This window comes from Ambystoma mexicanum, chromosome 2q (assembly GCF_040938575.1).
Source record: "Ambystoma mexicanum isolate Mex_15411 chromosome 2q, UKY_AmexF1_1, whole genome shotgun sequence".
In the NCBI taxonomy this organism is placed as follows: domain Eukaryota; kingdom Metazoa; phylum Chordata; class Amphibia; order Caudata; family Ambystomatidae; genus Ambystoma; species Ambystoma mexicanum.
This window is the reverse complement of record NC_090924.1, coordinates 1,059,683,328-1,059,701,751: the sequence shown is the minus strand read 5'-3', so window position 1 is coordinate 1,059,701,751 and position 18,424 is coordinate 1,059,683,328.

The following is an 18,424-nucleotide window of genomic DNA, read 5'->3' as shown; positions in this document are numbered from 1 at the left end:
TCGTCCCACAAAATGGTCAGGGTGCTAACGTTGTTCACGCGGAGAAGCAACTGGCGATTATAGAAGCCATCCGCCGGTGTCTGGTACTCGTGACACAGACAATAATGGACGATGTATCTATTTGAAAAACATAAAAAAAGGAAATTAGTCTCACCATCAGATCTTTATTAAAATTATTCATTTTATATATTAGGTCTGGAAATTATTTCATAGCTAGGACAGTGCAACTGGGTTTTAAACGTCAAGGGGGGCTGTAGGATACTGAGACAGTCCCCCAGTGCAGGGGTTGACAGGGAGTGCAGGTGGAGAGTGGAAGGGCCCAGGACCGAGATCGCAGACAGTGGACCAGTTGTAGCAGGGGAGAGGGAGAGAGAAAGCAGAAGCAAAGGTTTTGAGGTGCTTCCGTAAAAGTATGATATGATATGATATGATATGGTATTTGTAACGCGCCTATACACAAGTGTTTCAAGGCGCGACGAGGCAGGGAGGGAGGGGAACAAGGGGAAGAAAGACAAACGATCCTACTAGGCCAGGTGTCATTCAGATCGCGCAAGTGCAGAGGTAAGGGGAAAAGGAAAAAGTGCAAGGAGAGGAGGTGGGGGGGAAGTGCAGTACAAGGTAAGTAGCGTAATAAAATAATAAATAATAAATAATAAATAAAAAGGGCCCGCTTGAGGCCAAGGACAAGTCTCGCAGTTCTGTTCTGGATAAGTTGCAGAGGGCGGAGAGTGGAGGCAGGCAGATTAAGATAGAGGCTGTTACAGTAGTCCAGCCTAGAGAGAACCAGGGCTCGGGAGACAGTGAGCTTCTGGGGGAAGGAGAGGAAGGGAAGAATACCTCTGAGGAGGTGCAGCTGGTAGTGTGACTTCTTAGAGACGTCAGATATATGAGGAGAGAAGGAGAGTGTGGAGTCGAAGATGACCCCGAGGGTTTTAGCCTTGCAGGTAGGGGCGGGAAGGGGGCCAAGTAGACGGTTCTCCCCAAGATAGTGCGCGGTACAAAACAACATGCCACATAGAACGAACAAGTACAACTTAACCCGTCTTTAAAGCAACTGTATAGTAATTAAATTGCGGTATAAACTCATCTAAAGAGTTACTTACATTATATTTGCATTTTCCATTGCGTCTGTGCGTAGGGCAGCCCCGAAATACCACTCCTTCTATGCCGACGTTATTTCTTCTAATGAACGAACATGAAATGGCTTTCGTTTCTGAAATTATATTCATTATCGTTTCTTACGTGGTCCAGGCCTGTCAAGGTCAAAATACAATAGAACCTTATTCTGAGTCGTGGGCCATTCTGGCACCCGAGAAAAAATCAAAGCAGCTGACCTTCACTTCGAACGAGCACACATTCCAAGTTAGCTACATTCAGTGTAAGGCATTCTCACAGGACTTGAAATTTACACTCCATCTTTGCATTTTGTCTGCGTGCTTTGCAGCCACACAGAACCATAAATACGGAGAGATTCTATATTTATTGAAAAATGATTTATATTACTGTTTGGTTTAATTTAATGCGCAAATGAACAAGGTTGGCTAGATACACATATTCAATGGGCCTGCGACATGAGGAGACTTGAGAGAACAGACAATCAAATTACAATCATTTAAACCGTGATGTGTATTTCTCAATGAGTTCTTCTTTAGGTGGACATGGAACAGATGCAATGTTGGGTGGCAATGCAGTTGTCCCCTGCACAGGTTCGTTCACAACTCCATTTATGTGCCTATCTAGGACGTCAACAATAAGTTTCTCAATAAACTCATATTGCATATCCTCAAACACTGGTTTGATCACCCATTGTTTACTTCTTTTAGTGAAGGCCTTATTGTAGCGAAGCGTCCCTAAAGTTCCGGTCGTCCTACTTTGTTGACGGCCAACATTATGGTTATGTGCCAAGACCGCTAAAAGAGTCCGATTTATCATGCCCTCCATGCCAAAATGCAATCGTTTTGGCCTGTACTTTAGGCACATATTGTGGAACACCTCCAAATCTCCTGTGTGGCAGAATTCCGTGAGTCCCCTCAAAGCTTTTGTTATAGTTTTATCAAATACAATCTTTTCAATGGCTTTGTGAGTGGGTGATGAAGGAATCAACCACTTCTTCTTCCGTGCCTCCTCTGTGGACAAATGGCCATGTTCACAATTGTGGAAATGTTGGTTCGTGTTCCATCGGTGAACGTTGGTACAGTGTGGCATTACTGACCGCCATTTTTCCAGTAGAATTTCCAACAACCCTCCACATGTTTTTGAGCTCCACCAAAGATGGTTGCTGATTGACTTGGACCACTGTGAAATACCTTGCAATTCTTTTTTTTTACCTGCAGCCGACAATTTTTTATTGATTGATTTTGCAAGATGCCAAACGTCAAATTGGTGATTTATATTTTTGTACTGTTCTCTCATTGTCTTGGCAATTGAAACGTGTCTGTCCGTGGCTATCAGGTCGATCACCATTCCCCGCGATTGTAGTTCTTGCAATGATGCTACAAAGCCAACTTTCTCCATGGCCACTGAGGATGTACTTTGTGACACCTGCACGACCACCGAACTCACAATTTTCTTACTTTCCATGTCCTGAAAGTGGTAGGTGCAGTACTTGGCTGAAAATCCTGGGCTGTCGCACTGTCCATCACCGGCTAGCCTGAACCGTTTGCCCGCGAATGTACTATCAATAGACATTTTTTCCATTCTCCAAGCTTCGCTAATAGCTGGAAATAGATAATCGGTTTGGTATTTGTAGAACTGAGTTTTCGCAATGAAACGGATTCCCACAAACTGAAAGAAAGACTCTAAGTTTTTAAAACTTGAACCACTAAAAAGTGCAGCGCTGCACAAAGTAGATTGCCTGCTGGCAGTTGTCCCAGCATAGGTTGTGCAGACCATGTGAAAGGATGATATTTTGTACAGGTGGCATGTATTTTAAGGTTAGTGCCTCGAATTGCACGAGTCACATTAATCAATGGCTCCCCACATACTTCCCCACCTACCAAATGCCCACATTTAATCCGAATAATAATATCAATCAAACAACTATCGAATACAATGAATTTGGCCTCTTTCCTTATACTGTCACTCTGCATCCCAGCTGGTTCGGCCTGTAACGTTGAGGACATGTCACTCACATGAAAGGTAGAATCTCTGATATCGTCTTCCGCTATGTTCAGTGATATTGATGGTGTTTCATTGTCGTCTACTTCATTCTCTTCCATTGCAACATCTGTTCCTTCTCCGGCGATGGGTGAATAAAACAATTTCTTCAACTTTCTCGCCGTCTTAGTTTTTGCGGGTGTGGATTCTGTGAATTGATCTCCGACTGCATCCGAACTACCAGGAGGACATTCACTATCAATGGCTGGTGGTGGTATAGCTCCGTTGTCAATCACTTCATATTCTTCCCATTGGCACGATGCTTCTCCAGTCTCAAGTCCCTGCCAAAAGGTTTGACAAGCAACATCTCTCGTTCGCTTCACTGTCTGTGTAGATCTAGTTCGTACACCCACTCGCAACTAGAGGACAGATTGGAAAAGGGTTGTTCAGTTTAAACACAACTTACAGTATTGAACTATTAACAGTGAAAAAAAACATAATATAGTGACCAGGACACTAACCTTCTTTTGCTTTCTTTTCTTTGAAACTTTCTTGCCTCGAACTTCAACATCAGGACGCTGTTGCTCCGACTCGTGTGTGCATGTCTCCACTTCCTCTTGCGCTGCAACGACTATGTTTTCCTGATAAGCACATCCATCACGCACTGACGCTCCATGGACTCCCTGAAACATAGAACTTTCATTAGTATGTATAATAATATCGAAAACACAAAATGTACTTGGGGACCAATACCCACGTACTTCTCAATAGCAAAACACGAATGAACGCTTTGTGTAGAACATTCAAACGACAATTATTCACGCATTGTTGATCTAGTTAGATGGAACTGTCAAGATCCATACCTCGGGCTCCTCATAGACTTCCATTGATGATATTATTGAAGATGATGCTTCAGTGACTCCCTGAAACACAGTAATTGCATTAGTATGGTTTTCTATTTTGATAAAAAGAACAGAAAGTTTGTGCAGGCGTGAACGGCTCATCTAAATAGACCTGCACAAATGATCAGTTGTCTAAAATAAATAATGGATATCTAAATATGATTCGATTTGCTCGATCGTTGGAAGTGTCACCACCCAGAAATCTGCATCAACTACTAGGGGTGATGTTCTTGTAGAAGAAGCTCCGTCATCTCCCTGAAACATAGTACTTGCGTTAATAAAGAAGGAAGTATAGCGGATGTAATCACGTCATATGATTTCGCTTCATCGAACTGTCAGTATCCATACCTCGAAATGCATAAGAACATCAAGGGACGATGTAACTGCGGTGCACACTTCTGCAAGCTGTTGCGCCGACCCGTAACTGCACGCTCCCCCTTCTTCTTGGACTAATGCTCCATCGACTCCCTGAAACATAGGACTTTCATTAGTAATGAACACAATATTGAAAAAAGAAGACACATAGGAGGGCGACGACAGAAGGACATATCAATGGCTAAAAACGAAAGAAACATTGTGTGTAACAATCACGCTACAAGAATGCAAGATCTGATGATCTCCATCGATGGAACTGTCCTGAAACGTACCTCGAGCATCTGAGTGACATCAACGGTAGTCGTCAATACGTTGGACTCCTCAGCATCTCCCTGAAAGACAGTACTTGAATTATTTTGGATAACAATAATTATAACTGAAAACAAAGACTAGAGGACGAGTACAAGGGTGTACCATTAGGTAAAATAATTACACGATAAATTAAAACTATTGATTTACATGCCTAAAACAAGTCAGTGGCAGAATAGCCAAGTAAGATTACCCGAAAGGCGCTTGAAGTGGCTGATGACTGCAATAACGACACGGATGGAGAATCTTCCGCCTTCATATTGAGTGGATACATAAATGGGGAAATTATTGTTAGCTAATGCTACACACTACCGCAAGGCCGAGAGATAAATACGTAAACTTGACTCACCAGTGGAGGGATGTGGACGAATAGAGTGGGAATAGCGGTTGAGAGCAATTTTCGCCTTGCTCGCGGTGTGTTCTTCTTTATTAGCAATGATGTGGAGTACATGTCAGAGGTAAAGTGCCTGCTGCAGGTGCGGTATCGATCACCCCTCTTGTCCGCAAAGACTTCTAGGACTCTACTTTCAAGCTCAGAGGGTGGATATCCGCAATATCGGACCCATTCTCTTATCTGATCTATTGTCTTAGGGAAAACATGCATTATAGTACCTTCAGATTTATTATGGGTCTTCGAAGGACAACCGCCAATGGAACAGGCAGGCATTGTGGAAAGTTCTGAAAAGTAAAGATCAACAATTCTCTATGAATACCAATGTGTTAAAAAATTAAATACATAAAAGGTTCAATGCAAGGTATGTTTTGGTTCTTGGAACTATACACGTTATTCACATGCGGATAAGTATTTGAATAACTTTAAAAAAATACAAAAATAATTTGACTAAACTCAGAACATGTGACTAGTTCCTTGCATGTACTGTCTTGAACGAAAAGAAATTGGACGCAAAATGAGTATGGTACATGGCCTTACCTTGACGAGCAAACAGTTAGATGCAGGGATCAGAGTAGTTTCTTGTCGTAGAACAGGGAGCAGTTCACAGGTTGCAAACTGATGAGTTTGCTCAAAGTGGTCACGGAAGTTCACAGAGACGAAGAGCAGACAACCAGCACCTTCACGGGTTGACTAGCAAAGCGCAAAGAAGTTCTCATTAGAAATATGAAGTGGGTTATAAAGAATTCGAAACAGGGGTGTGTTTGTGAATGAATGACGTGTATATGTCGTGGCATTATGCGGTTTGCAGGGGGGCGGCCCGCGTGAGGGGAGATGCTTGGCAGGAGACACAGGGTCTGGCGGTACACATGGGAACAACAACCCATGCTCTATAGACCACTTTGAAGTGTACATGGTCTTTGGCACCTCTTGGCCTTTATCGCTCCCTGACAGCTCCACTTGCCAGCACAAGTACCCCGGTGCGAACTGCCTTTGATAGGGCGGGGGGTGGATTGGGGCGGTGGTCGTGCAGACAAGACACAGGAAGACTCGTGAATGGAGACACACTTATGTGGATTGCAGGGGGCCGTCCAGCGTGAGGGGAGATGCTTGGCAGGAGACACGGGGTCTGGCGGTAGACATGGGAACAACAACCCATGCTCTATAGACCACTTTGAAGTGTACATGGTCTTTGGCACCTCTTGGCCTTTATCGCTCCCTGACAGCTCCACTTGCCAGCACAAGTACCCCGGTGCGAACTGCCTTTGATAGGGCGGGGGGTGGATTGGGGCGGTGGTCGTGCAGACAAGACACAGGAAGACTCGTGAATGGAGACACACTTATGTGGATTGCAGGGGGCCGTCCAGCGTGAGGGGAGATGCTTGGCAGGAGACACGGGGTCTGGCGGTAGACATGGGAACAACAACCCATGCTCTATAGACCACTTTCAAGTGTACATGGTCTTTGGCACCTCTTGGCCTTTATCGCTCCCTGACAGCTCCACTTGCCAGCACAAGTACCCCGGTGCGAACTGCCTTCGATAGGGCGGGGGGTGGATTGGGGCGGTGGTCGTGCAGACAAGACTCGTTTGCCGTAGGGCCTCACCAAGGAGAGGCCATCTAACTGCATGTAAGAGGCAGGCTGCAGGATCTAGTACATGGAAGGCAGGGGGGTGAGTTTATAAATACCTCAGCCTCCCAGGAGAATATATGGGTGCAGTTCACCCTGGAGACCCTGAACAAAGTGGTGTGGTAAGTATTTTTGGGGGAGGAGGCAAGGCCGGGAGGCTTGATGCCAACCCGCAAAATAACATATGTATGTCTGCTGCATATGGGTTCAACGGTTATGTGGATTGAAGGTGGGCGGCCAGCGTGAGGGAGGATGCTGGCCGGAGACATGTGGTGTGACAAGACAAGGCACAGGAAGACTATTCAATGGAGACACACTAGATTAATTTAAAAAATCAAAACAACCATTGTTAAAATATATGTTGGGTTTTATTTTAGATCTTAATTTCAATTGAACATAAATAATAAACATTACACATTGTAAAGTTGCGGTTGCAGCACATCCCGGGAAAAGCCGCGGTATTGTCCACTGTCGCTGGGGAAATGTTGTCTAATGGCAAGTACCGCACAGGCAGGTATTACTCTCCGAACGCGGTGTCCGAGCCTCCCGTGAAGCCACCAAGTGAAGCAACGATAGGCCACTAGCCTGTACCACCTGTGAAAATGAAAGATGCAAACTGTATTAAAATGACAACTTTCTTATCACTGTCGATTCAGGTACAAAAATGTCATTCTGCTTTGAAAAAAATTCTATCTAGAAAATGCACAACATGGAACCAATTTACATGCATTCGAATGATATGTAGATGTAGTTTTATATGTGGGAGACGACCATGAAATAGTAGTGGCATCACTGACATCACAACCAGAGTATACTTACTCGTTACTCGGATTACGCGGACGAACAGTGCCGCAAAGTTCGTGCATAAGCACCATCATCATCCTCAACACTGTCCGTGAGAGGCAGGCTTCCCTGAACTCTGGCAGCTCGGTGATGCATTGCGGACTTGGCTCGCCTTCCGAAATGTAGGCCAAGCACCCGGAATTTTCACGGCAGCAGCAGTTCTCCTCCTCAGTTGGCATTAGCTCGCACCGATTGCACGTGCACCAGGTGGAGACGCCGTCCATGCGACATGGTCCAGGCTCTTCATCCGTTGACTGGTCCTCCCAACTGCCGTCCGAATCCCCATCGTTTTCGCGTGCTTGCCTTTCCAGTAGTTCTTCCTCGGTGTACTCGGGCTCGTACATATACGGAATTATTGTAGCCATTGTGTGGTAAAGAAAGTAAAATAATTTATAGCGGTGGTACTGGTATCTGTTCACACGGGCTACAATCAACGAAGGTAGCTGACCAGAGCACAGAAACGAGTCACAGAATACTCAAAGTAACACAGCGAGAGTAATGGAATCGAAAATCTGCTGCTGTGTGTTGTGAAACGGTGTGTTTATACTTATTGAGGAAAGAGGTGTCCTGCCGTTTCCATGGCGACACTTCATTAGCTGAGGCGCAGCGATTGTTGACACGAAACGTGCTTTGGCGTTGGGAAATGGGCGGTACGCGTCTGCTGATGTCAGCCTCGGGGGCGGGGGATTTGATTTAGTGCCGCAAAAGCAGATGAGCCAGGGCGATGCGGCAAGTGATAGGATTATCATAAAATGGCGGCTGATTTCGAGTGCGTTAATGGACGAAAAGTAGGGTAAGGTCCTTAGGAAAGTTTTCCACGATCTACCGAGTTATGCTTAAAAACACATGGCCGAACCGTAGGGACAATAAAAAAAAAGTCCCGGAACTCTCCTTTAATGCCAGGTCCCCACTGGCCCATGCCCTCGACATCACATCTATCATCACTATACATAATCTCGACTTCCTAGCCATCACACAAACATGGCTCCATGTGGCAGCAGGTTCAGCTCTGGCCCTAGCCATGCCAAATGACTACACAATCTGTAAGGTGGACAGACCCTCTGCTAAAGTTGGAGGTGTAGCCATTATAGCAAATATACCTTCAATATGAGAGAAACACCAAATACACCCTTCCCGTTGGGAGAATTACTTTCAGTAAAAATGACTTTGCCTCCTACCACCACATTGGGCCTCATTACGAGTTTGGCGGTAGCCGTGCCTGCTTGACAGGCACGGCTACCACCAAACTCGCTACCGGCACCGCCACCCATGATTGGGCAATAACCAGGCCATTACGAGTTGAATGGGCCGATAATTGCCCATTCGCGGGTGGCAGTATTGCCGGGCTCCCGATCCCCATTCTGCCGCCGATCCCCATTCTGCCCTATAGGGCAGAATGGGGGTGGGGAGCATGGTTGCACCAGCACCATTGATAACGGTGCCGGTGCAATTACGAGTTATGCTTGTGGGTGCCGCACAGCCCGCGAGGTCAGACCTGGCGGGCTGTCAGGCACCTGTGAGCAGAACTCATAATTCGGTGGTACGGTATGAATGGTGCCGGTGCCTTACCGGCATCGTTCATACCGTATCTGCCTACATTATAATGAGGCCCATTGAATATTCACTTGATCTACAGACCCCCAGGGCCTGTACTCACTTTTCGAAAATGATGTAACCCAACTCCTCTCTTCCAACTCCAAACCAAAATCCAAAACTATTATCATGTGTGACTTTAACTTAGGTTTTTAAAGACCCACTAGACAAAAATGCATTATCCCTTGCCAATACTATGTCAGCACTAGGCTTCTCGCACCGTATCCAGAACTCCACGCATGTGAAAGGCTGCATACACACCTAGATCGTGGATCTTAACTACAAGTCAGCCATCACTTCGAACTCTGCCTGTCCATGGTCTGTCCACCATCTCATAACATTCAACTTTGATACTAAGTTAGACCCTAACAAACTCCCACAGTTGGCTCAGGCCGCCCCATCAAGAAATTAACGAAATGTCACAGCCAATAGTCTACTACATCTCTTGCAACCAATCCTAGCATCCCAAAACATTGGAAATAATGACCCTACTCTAACAAAACAGTATAATGACACGGCACTTGCAGCAATAGACACACTAGCTCCTCTCTCCACATGCAAAGCTAAACAACAAGCAACAAAGCTAAACAACAAGCACACTTAAACAGGTGGTTCACCCCCACCTTAAAAGCATGAGGAAAGGCCAAGAGAAAAGCTGAATCTCATTGGAAAAAGCATCCTAACGAACCAAATAAACTAGAATTCTCCAGAGCTACCCATAAGTACAAACGAGAGGTCCTCATGACAAAAAACACACTAAGAATTGCTATGGCCAATTAAAAACATCCTCATAGAATTAGAATCTCTGGTTCCCCCAGTAGAAAGTTGTAACAAAGATGCAAACAGGTGCTTGAACATCCAGAATGCTCTCTTAGACAAAATCACACTACTTCAGTCATAAATTGTAGCTAAAAAAAAACGTAGTCCATCCTACCGCACCTACCATTAAGCACCCAAATGTCCTAGCCAATAGTGGAGTGCTACAATTTGAATTTACATAAGTCACCAACTCAGAAGTCTTTCAAATGATCTCAAGACTTAAACGCTCAAGGTGCCAAAGCGACCCATGCCCGGTAACAGTCATCAAAGACTGTGCCCATCAACTCACCCCTTTCATCAAAAGTCTCATCAATGCCTTTTTTTAAAACAACTGCGTTCTGACCGACCTAAAAAATGCATGGGTGTTACCTCTACTAAAAGAAACTTGGCCCAAACATACCTACTAACTACCACCTAATCACAACAGTCCCCTTACTACTTAAAATACTCCACAGGGTAGCATACCTGCAAATTGAAATCTACTTGAAAACTAATAACCTCCTCAGGTTACGTCAGTCTGGATTCCGCCCAAGTCATGGGATTGAAACAGCCCTCTTGGATTGAAAAATCCAAATGGACGAACTAAGAGGTAGAGGAAAATTAGCCCTACTTCTCCTCCTCAAACTCTCAGCTGCATTCAATCTCGTTGACCACAATGTCTTTAGCAAACACCTGGCCTCAGCAGCACAATCCTGCCACTCAATGGATAAAATATTTCTTAACAAATAGAACAATGAGAGTTTTTTTCCCCTAAGGCTGAAGCTCCACCCACTGCTATCTCATGTGGAGTACCTCAAGGCCCATGTGTCTCTCCAACGTTATATAATATTTTCACAAAACCGTTATTTGACTGCCTTGACAATGTGAGTGTCACCTACACTAATTATGCAGACGACACCCAAATCCTCATCCCTGTCACTGGTGATCATGCCACTTACACTGCCACCCTCAATGCCATTTACCTAACGATCCAGGCATGGATTGCTCATCATGGATTGTGCTTGAATGAAGAAAAGACTGATTTGCTCCATATAGGATCACAACTCCGGCTATTGAAACTAAATGACACCTTCAAATCCTTTAACAACGTTTCCAAAGAGGTAAAAACCCTTGACTTCTATCTGGACTCATCACTCACGCTATTGAAACAAGTAAATGCCACTTCATCAGCAACAGCTTGCACTTGCAAACTCATCAATGCTTGAAGACGATTCTTGTCACCTGACAGCTTTATTACAATGGCTAGAGCCCTCATCCTGACTCGCCTGGACAACAGCAACACCCACTATGCCAGCACTAAGATTCACAAAATTAGAAAACCTCAGGTACTGCAAAACATGGCCCTCAGAGCTGCACTCAACATCCCTAGAACCACACACATTTCCACAACCAGACAGAATGTCCACTGGCTTCCGGCACAAGAACGAATCATGTTCAAAACACTCACATTGACTCATAGATGTCTCCACCGGTCAGCCGTATCTTACCTATCAGACAAAATCTCAAAACCCCATCTCGAAAGGCCCACTAGAGAAGCATACATTTACCTTCTCACCACACCGAGATTCAATCAAATTCCAGAAAGCAGGTGGCAGCAGCTTCCCTACTATTGCCAGTAAACAGTGGAACACCCTGCCAGTGAAATTTAGGGCTCAAGACTCCTTCTGGATCTTCCGCAAACAACTGAAAACGTACCTCTTTACACAATGCTTGAATAATTAACCCATTCACGTTTGTCTTTGTATATAATGCACTGTCACAAGTACCTAGGGGATGCCTCTATTCAACTATGTAAATAATTCTGTAATATGTGTCCTTGATTTTTGTACATACGTAACCATGTAAACTATTGTATTTTCACAAGTAAGAAAAGCACCTAGATGTCCTTGGGTTAGACACGCTATATAAATAGCAAACATAAATAAATAATTAAATAAAAATATGCTGCACCTTGTTTCATTGCCTCACATCCTACCACATCTCACCATCCTTATCTCAAGTGGTGAGAACATGCACACTCTCCCGTAACACCTGAAAGGTCCTGCCCAGTATTAAAGCTGTAAAGGGCTTTATTCCTGTCACCTCCAACCCTTCTCACATCCCAGTCTCACAACATCTTCCTGCCCATCTCTCCCCAATCACCTGAAAGCACCATCATCATTCCCCCAAAATACATCATCCCTTCAAATGTAGGTTCCATTGTCATCTTGTACCAATCAAAATCCATCTGATTCTGCATACATGCAATCACATCTCTTCCCCTTTCATCCGCGTCATGACTGCCTGCCAAACATATTGCCAAACATCACTCAATTTACATCAATATTTTATTGTAAGTGGATTGCAGACTTCAGGCCATGGACTTCCCATGTTACTCCTGTGCCCTCATTTGCCCACATAACATAGATCGTCCTGGATATGCCAACCTTCAGTGACCACCTCTGGTAACAACCCATGGTATCCCTGACACTGAAAAAGGGACACATCATCAGTGTGACAGTTACCTTTTCAGGTTTGGTGTTTTGCCATGAACACACCACTGTCCCTTAAACACTTCTGAAGTAAGTGAGTGCAAAGTCGACCCTGTCTGCCCACAGGGTCAATAAGGTAAATGATACCAGAAGTGGAAGTTACTCCAAAAAGGCAATGTAATGGCCATCAGTCCTCCAATGACCTGGAAACTTCACTCCACAAATCCCTCCTTTCTGGAGGGGTGAAAACCAGCTGCACCAAACGTTCCACAAAAATCTGGTGGACCTCTTGGGGATGTGTATCCCCAAAATCTGGTGGACTTCTTGCAGCCACATGGACACACATTTGAGCCCAAGCAGAAAAGTCAAACACACCTTTTAATCCTCCTGTATAGCTTACGATACCTAAACCTTTAGATGTTGCAAACTTTGTCCTCACACTGATTTTTCAATAGTCCTGCCAATTGTGCGCACCTTGCTAAATACCTTCCATTAAAACATCAAATGAGCAATCCTTTGCTGAACCTTAATCAATTACATTTTCACTGAAGGCACAGCCACACCCAGCATGCTGAAAAACCTCTGCAGCTTCCCTGCTGGCAGCCTTCACAAAATAATCACTGATTATAGAGCAATTTGCCAGAATGGGAGGACTGATGCTTTCCAAAACTGTTTTGATGGTGCCAAACGAATCCCTAATTCCTCTATCAAAACATCCAATCCCTCAGCATTATCCTGGCCTAATTACCATCAAATGCTCCTCATGCAAACCAAAAATATGCTAATCCTTCCAAACTTGCAGACTTCCTTGCCTGAAAGAGGAAGACGACAAGAGGAATCAGGTGTAATGCTCAAAAGTGCACACGATACAGAAAGTAGCATATACTGGACCTTCTTGTCCAATATTGGCTTCCTCAACTTTATGCACACAATTCAATAATCACATCTGTGTATTGCTAAATATATCAATTCACACTTAATGTCACTTGCATTTATATTTAGTATTTACTTTGTATTCATAAATCATTAAATGCAAATGCACTAAACATGTCATATCAAAAAGAGTAAAATAACATTGATACAATATCATTAATTAAGGGCAGTACGAAAAAGAGGATAGGTGGATAAGGAGCGAAAAGAAAGATGAAGTGTGTTCCAGTGTAAAGGAGCTAGAAGGGAAAGAAATGAAAGCAGGACTGACCACATGGAGGATGAGGAACAACTAGTAAGTAAAGAGACGGGGATTTAAGTGATCGAGAGTGAACATGAAAAGAGACCGAATAGGAAACATAAGATGTGGCCAGATTATGAAGAGATTTCAAAACCATACAGAGAAAGTTAAATTTCAACCGAACATGAAAAGCTAACCAGCCAAGAGATAGAATCACGTGAAGATAGAAGATAGAGAAGGTGAACAGAAGAACTGAAAATTGATTTAAGTCGAGCCGACCGAGAAGCCGGAAAACCAAAGAGATTACATGAGGACTAGAATAGGTGAGAAAAAATAAGGTAGGATAAGAGTTCATCCACATTGAAAGTAAGAAACAGATGAATCTTATGGACATTGAACACGTAAAAATGACAGGACCGTGAGAGTAGAGAAATGTGATGTGCAAATGAGAGATCAGAGTCCAGATAGCGACCCATTTTCTGAGAAGAGGAAGCAATAGATAGCAGAGCAGGGGGGAAATAAAAAGAGACAGAAGGAGGAGGGGGTTGTGACAGTATTAGCAGGAATAAAGAGAACATCTGTCTTGGTGGCATATAGAACAAGATAAGGAACTGCCATCCATGATTTAATAGCCAACATGCAGGATGATAAAGTGTTGTGGATGGAGTAAGTAAAAGAAGAGAGAGAAAGACAAAGTTGAGTGTCGTCTGCATACAAATGGTGAGACAATCCAAAAGAGGCATTATAGTTGCAAGAGATGAGGTATATAGAGAGAGGGAAAGAAAGAGCCATGGCCCAAACCCTGGCGGACACCATAGAGAAGAGAGGTAAACTCAGAGGTATTGCTAGTCCAAGACAAATAATAGGAATAATAAGATAGGTAAGAATTAAACCAGGCATGAACAGAACCAGAAAACCTGAAATAGGAAAGAGCAGACAAGAGCAGATCTTGGTCAATGGTATTGAAAGTAGCAGACAGATATAGAAAGACAATCAGAGGAAATTGCTTTGAATACCATGCTGAAAATAAAGAATTGCAGACCGAAAAAAGAGCCGTATCAGTAGAGTGAGAAGGATAAAATCCAGGCTGGAATTGAGGAAGGATAGAGTAAGCAGAGACCCGGGAAGAGACCTGAGTAAAAACCAGGCACTCAAGTAGCTTTGAGAGATAAGGAAGGGGAGATATAGGTCTGAAACTGAAAGGAAGAGAAGGATCTAGGGAAGGGTTCCTTAGGATAGAGGGAATAGAGGCATACTTAAAGGTAGCAGGCAAGGGCAAAGAAAGCAGAGAAATGTAACAGAGAAATCTTGAGTAGGAAACCAAAGAAGGATAGACCAGAGATATAAGTGAGGAAGGAAACAGGTAGACAGGTGCTGCTGTGAGATGAGCATGTGCAAGCAAAAAGGAAGTATCAAGGATAGATATAGCAAAAAATGAGGAAAGAGCAACAGTGTGGCCAGTTGCAAAAAGGCAAGAAGGAACACGAGAGGTGGTAATGGAAGCATGAAGGGAAACATACTTTGCCGAGAAAAAAATAGAAAGGGAGGAAGAAGAAGATACATCAGGAGAAGGAGGAGAAAGTAAACAGGAAAGACTCACACACTAAATACAGAGCCATGGACCCACATTCCCTCATCAATGCCACAGCCTGTTGTATGTCAATGTAGGACATCAGACAATCTTATGAAACAAATAAATCATTTATTTATGTCCCCTCTGCTGCAGTATCATTCAGAAGTACTCTGCAGTTCACTGTGTAACCACACCTAACTGCCATACCAACATCTTCACCTCACATGTACAATGTACATGCCCCCTTCCACCTTCTTCACCAATCACATTAAACATGAAACACCTGTCTCTATGCTGAGTCTAAAAAGTGGGAGGACATTCTTACGTATGGTAAGCGATATTCAAAACTAAAGGGCACTTGAAAAAAACAATCTGTGCATTTTCACACTCTTGCTAAAAGCCCATCACCTCAGAAGTGGAACCAACTTTACTGGTGCATGTTCCCTTGGGCACAATCCTTCAATGTTCCCATCTTCCCATGTTGGACTCCACTCAATTATGTGATGCAAAGTACAGTGTGACTGGGTGCAGTCCCTTGAATCAGAGGCATACGTGTTTGAATTTACACACCATCCCACACTGTCAAATGGCCAGTACAATGCTCACTTCAGACCTCTCACCAATCGCCACACACTGTGTGCTGTTGGCTGGTCAAGAAAAGGCATGCACATGTTTGTGATGTGCAGGAGAAAGGTATCTAGGCACCATCCATCATAGGCACAGATCCATGCCAATTACACACCAAAAGCAGGGTTGCAACCTCCAACAACCTTGCCCAGAAGTCCAACTCATACCCAAGACATAAAAAAATGCTGAATACTCCTGTATGACGTCCATGTGCATCTAAAGTGCCAAATACATCTATGTGTAAAATGTCAGAGCAGACAGTGCTCGAAACTATGATAGGTGAGCTGAGAATCAGACACCATTGCATACATGCCAACATTGATGTGGTGGACTCCCGATTTTACAAACAAAGAAAATGCTATTTGTCCTTTTAACAAGCAAAAAAAAAAATACAAGAACACTAGTAGAAGACTGTGCGAAAACTCATGTATCTTGCTTTCTCGGAGAACATCTCCCTCCTAGGTGTGTTATAATATTGACATGTATTATAAAAGCCATATCATATCATATCATCATATTGCCTTGCCCTCATTGCCAATTCCCTCTCATCTACCTGAGAACCCTGCTTAGTATTTGAATCAATTTTATCCACAAAGCCTGAGTCAGGTCCATGTAGGACCACTTCTAACACTTAACACCTTCCTGGCCACTGCTTGCAAACTGTCCCTTTTTCCTTTCCCACCCTTTCAGCCTGGATTCACCACCTTTGGCTTGTCCATCGATGTTTCGCCCAGCCATAACCCCTCACACACCAATTAAAGTGTACAACCCACTCCTCCTATCCCCCACCTGCACTTACACACCCACCTCCTTTCCACCAGATGTCACTGCTGACCTACCCCACTCCTCTCTCAGGCTGTCAGCCCTCTCATGGCCTGACAGGCCCCAACCATCCCATGAATCCTCGATGCACCAACCCCCACTATATGATATGCCATGAAACACTCAGATTCCTGCTCACATCGTTGCAAACTTGATGGCCGGTCTCTCTGCACCATTACTGCAGGTCCTGCTCTGTTGCACTCTCTTCTGTTGCCTGTGTGCTCCTGCAATGGTAAACCACAAAATCTGCCCAACAACTGCACCTGTTTTCCTTTCATTCACCTCTCCCCTCATACTCTTCAATACTACCCCAACCCCTGCCACTAACACCTACCAATCACTGATCCATTATGTACCCCTCCTCAATGCTCAGTTCCTCCTCACTGTCATCATCATGCTCCTACTTCCGATCCATCAATGCCCTTCATGAGCCCTGCACCGCTCTGTACTATTTCACATGCCACCATACCACTAGTGACTGCCTTGTACACATTTTCCCAGTGGTGGTTGTTCATCCCCAGACATCTATTTTCCTACCTGTGCAGTGTCTGGCCTGACCACTCCCATGCTGCTCAAGGTGGGTGTCGGTCTATCACCTGCTGGCCCCATCTCTATCTCCTGTGCCAGTTATTACCCACTACTCCTTTTGTCGGGGTGATTATCCCGGGGTCGGCAGAGCCGTCCGCGGACCTCCGGGCTGAGAGGCCCCAACTCCTCCCATGTTTCCCAAAAAGGAGTATGAGACACACACAACGAGCAAGGTGGTTCTGCTGTTTATTGTAACAACGGCAGGGATGGGTCTTGGATCGTACATGTCCGTCCAGACTCTCACACTTAGTGGGGCTCGCAGGCCCTTTTTACGGCAGTATGGCGCGCTATCTGCGTCACCTGGGAAAGTTAGCAAAAAACCTATTGTCAGGTGGTATACTTGGGCTGTCCCTACTATGAGATACTTGCAAATTGCTACAAGGGGACCCCTGGTGATTGGCTAATACTACTGGTGTCAATGATGATCCCCCTGTGTTCTGATTGGTTCTCCCATGAGCCCCCAAGCCTGGGACCATCGTCGTTCCCAGCTCGCGGTGTACCTGTCATTAGCAACAATGTGCAACTATGTGTTTGTGCAGGAAACGTACAGGTCTGCTCATAGGCTTGTGAGCAGGTCGTTCCCATCGCCATAGGTGTCCATCTTGCCACTTCGTTGTTGCAACGTGTGTCGCAGACGTGGGACCAAGGCAACTTTCTGTCTCGTCTACTTTTCAACCACAAACATATCTTTTTCTTTATCCCCTCTTACTCTCCATACTTAAGTTATTCCAGCCAAGTGGTTGACATGATCTTCGAATGACCAGTACATATAAACACAACTGCCGCCTGGTTCGCAGTATACCCATCTTCCAACATAGCTCGTCGGGTTTCTTGGGTTCTCCAATTTTACAGATGGCAGATCCAAGTGGTTGTTAAGGATCTGTTTATGCAGTCTCTCTCTTTCCTTTATTATCACGTCGGTGTGCTGGTCATCATCAGTTGGCATCAAGGGGTGCATGCCGAACATTTCTATCATTTTGTCTGTAGTGCGTGCTTTCCTGGCCTTCCAGAACCTTATTACAATCAATACTGCTGCAGCTAATATTATGCATCCAACTATAATCTTCAGTCTATCTGACAGCCATGATGGCATCCATGACCATATGAATGAAAACCAACTGGTATCCTTCTTTACCCCTTTGCTTTCTTCCATCATTTTGGAGGGCATCTGGGCCAGTTGTGATACTGCTTCAGTAAGTGTCCCATTATCTGCGT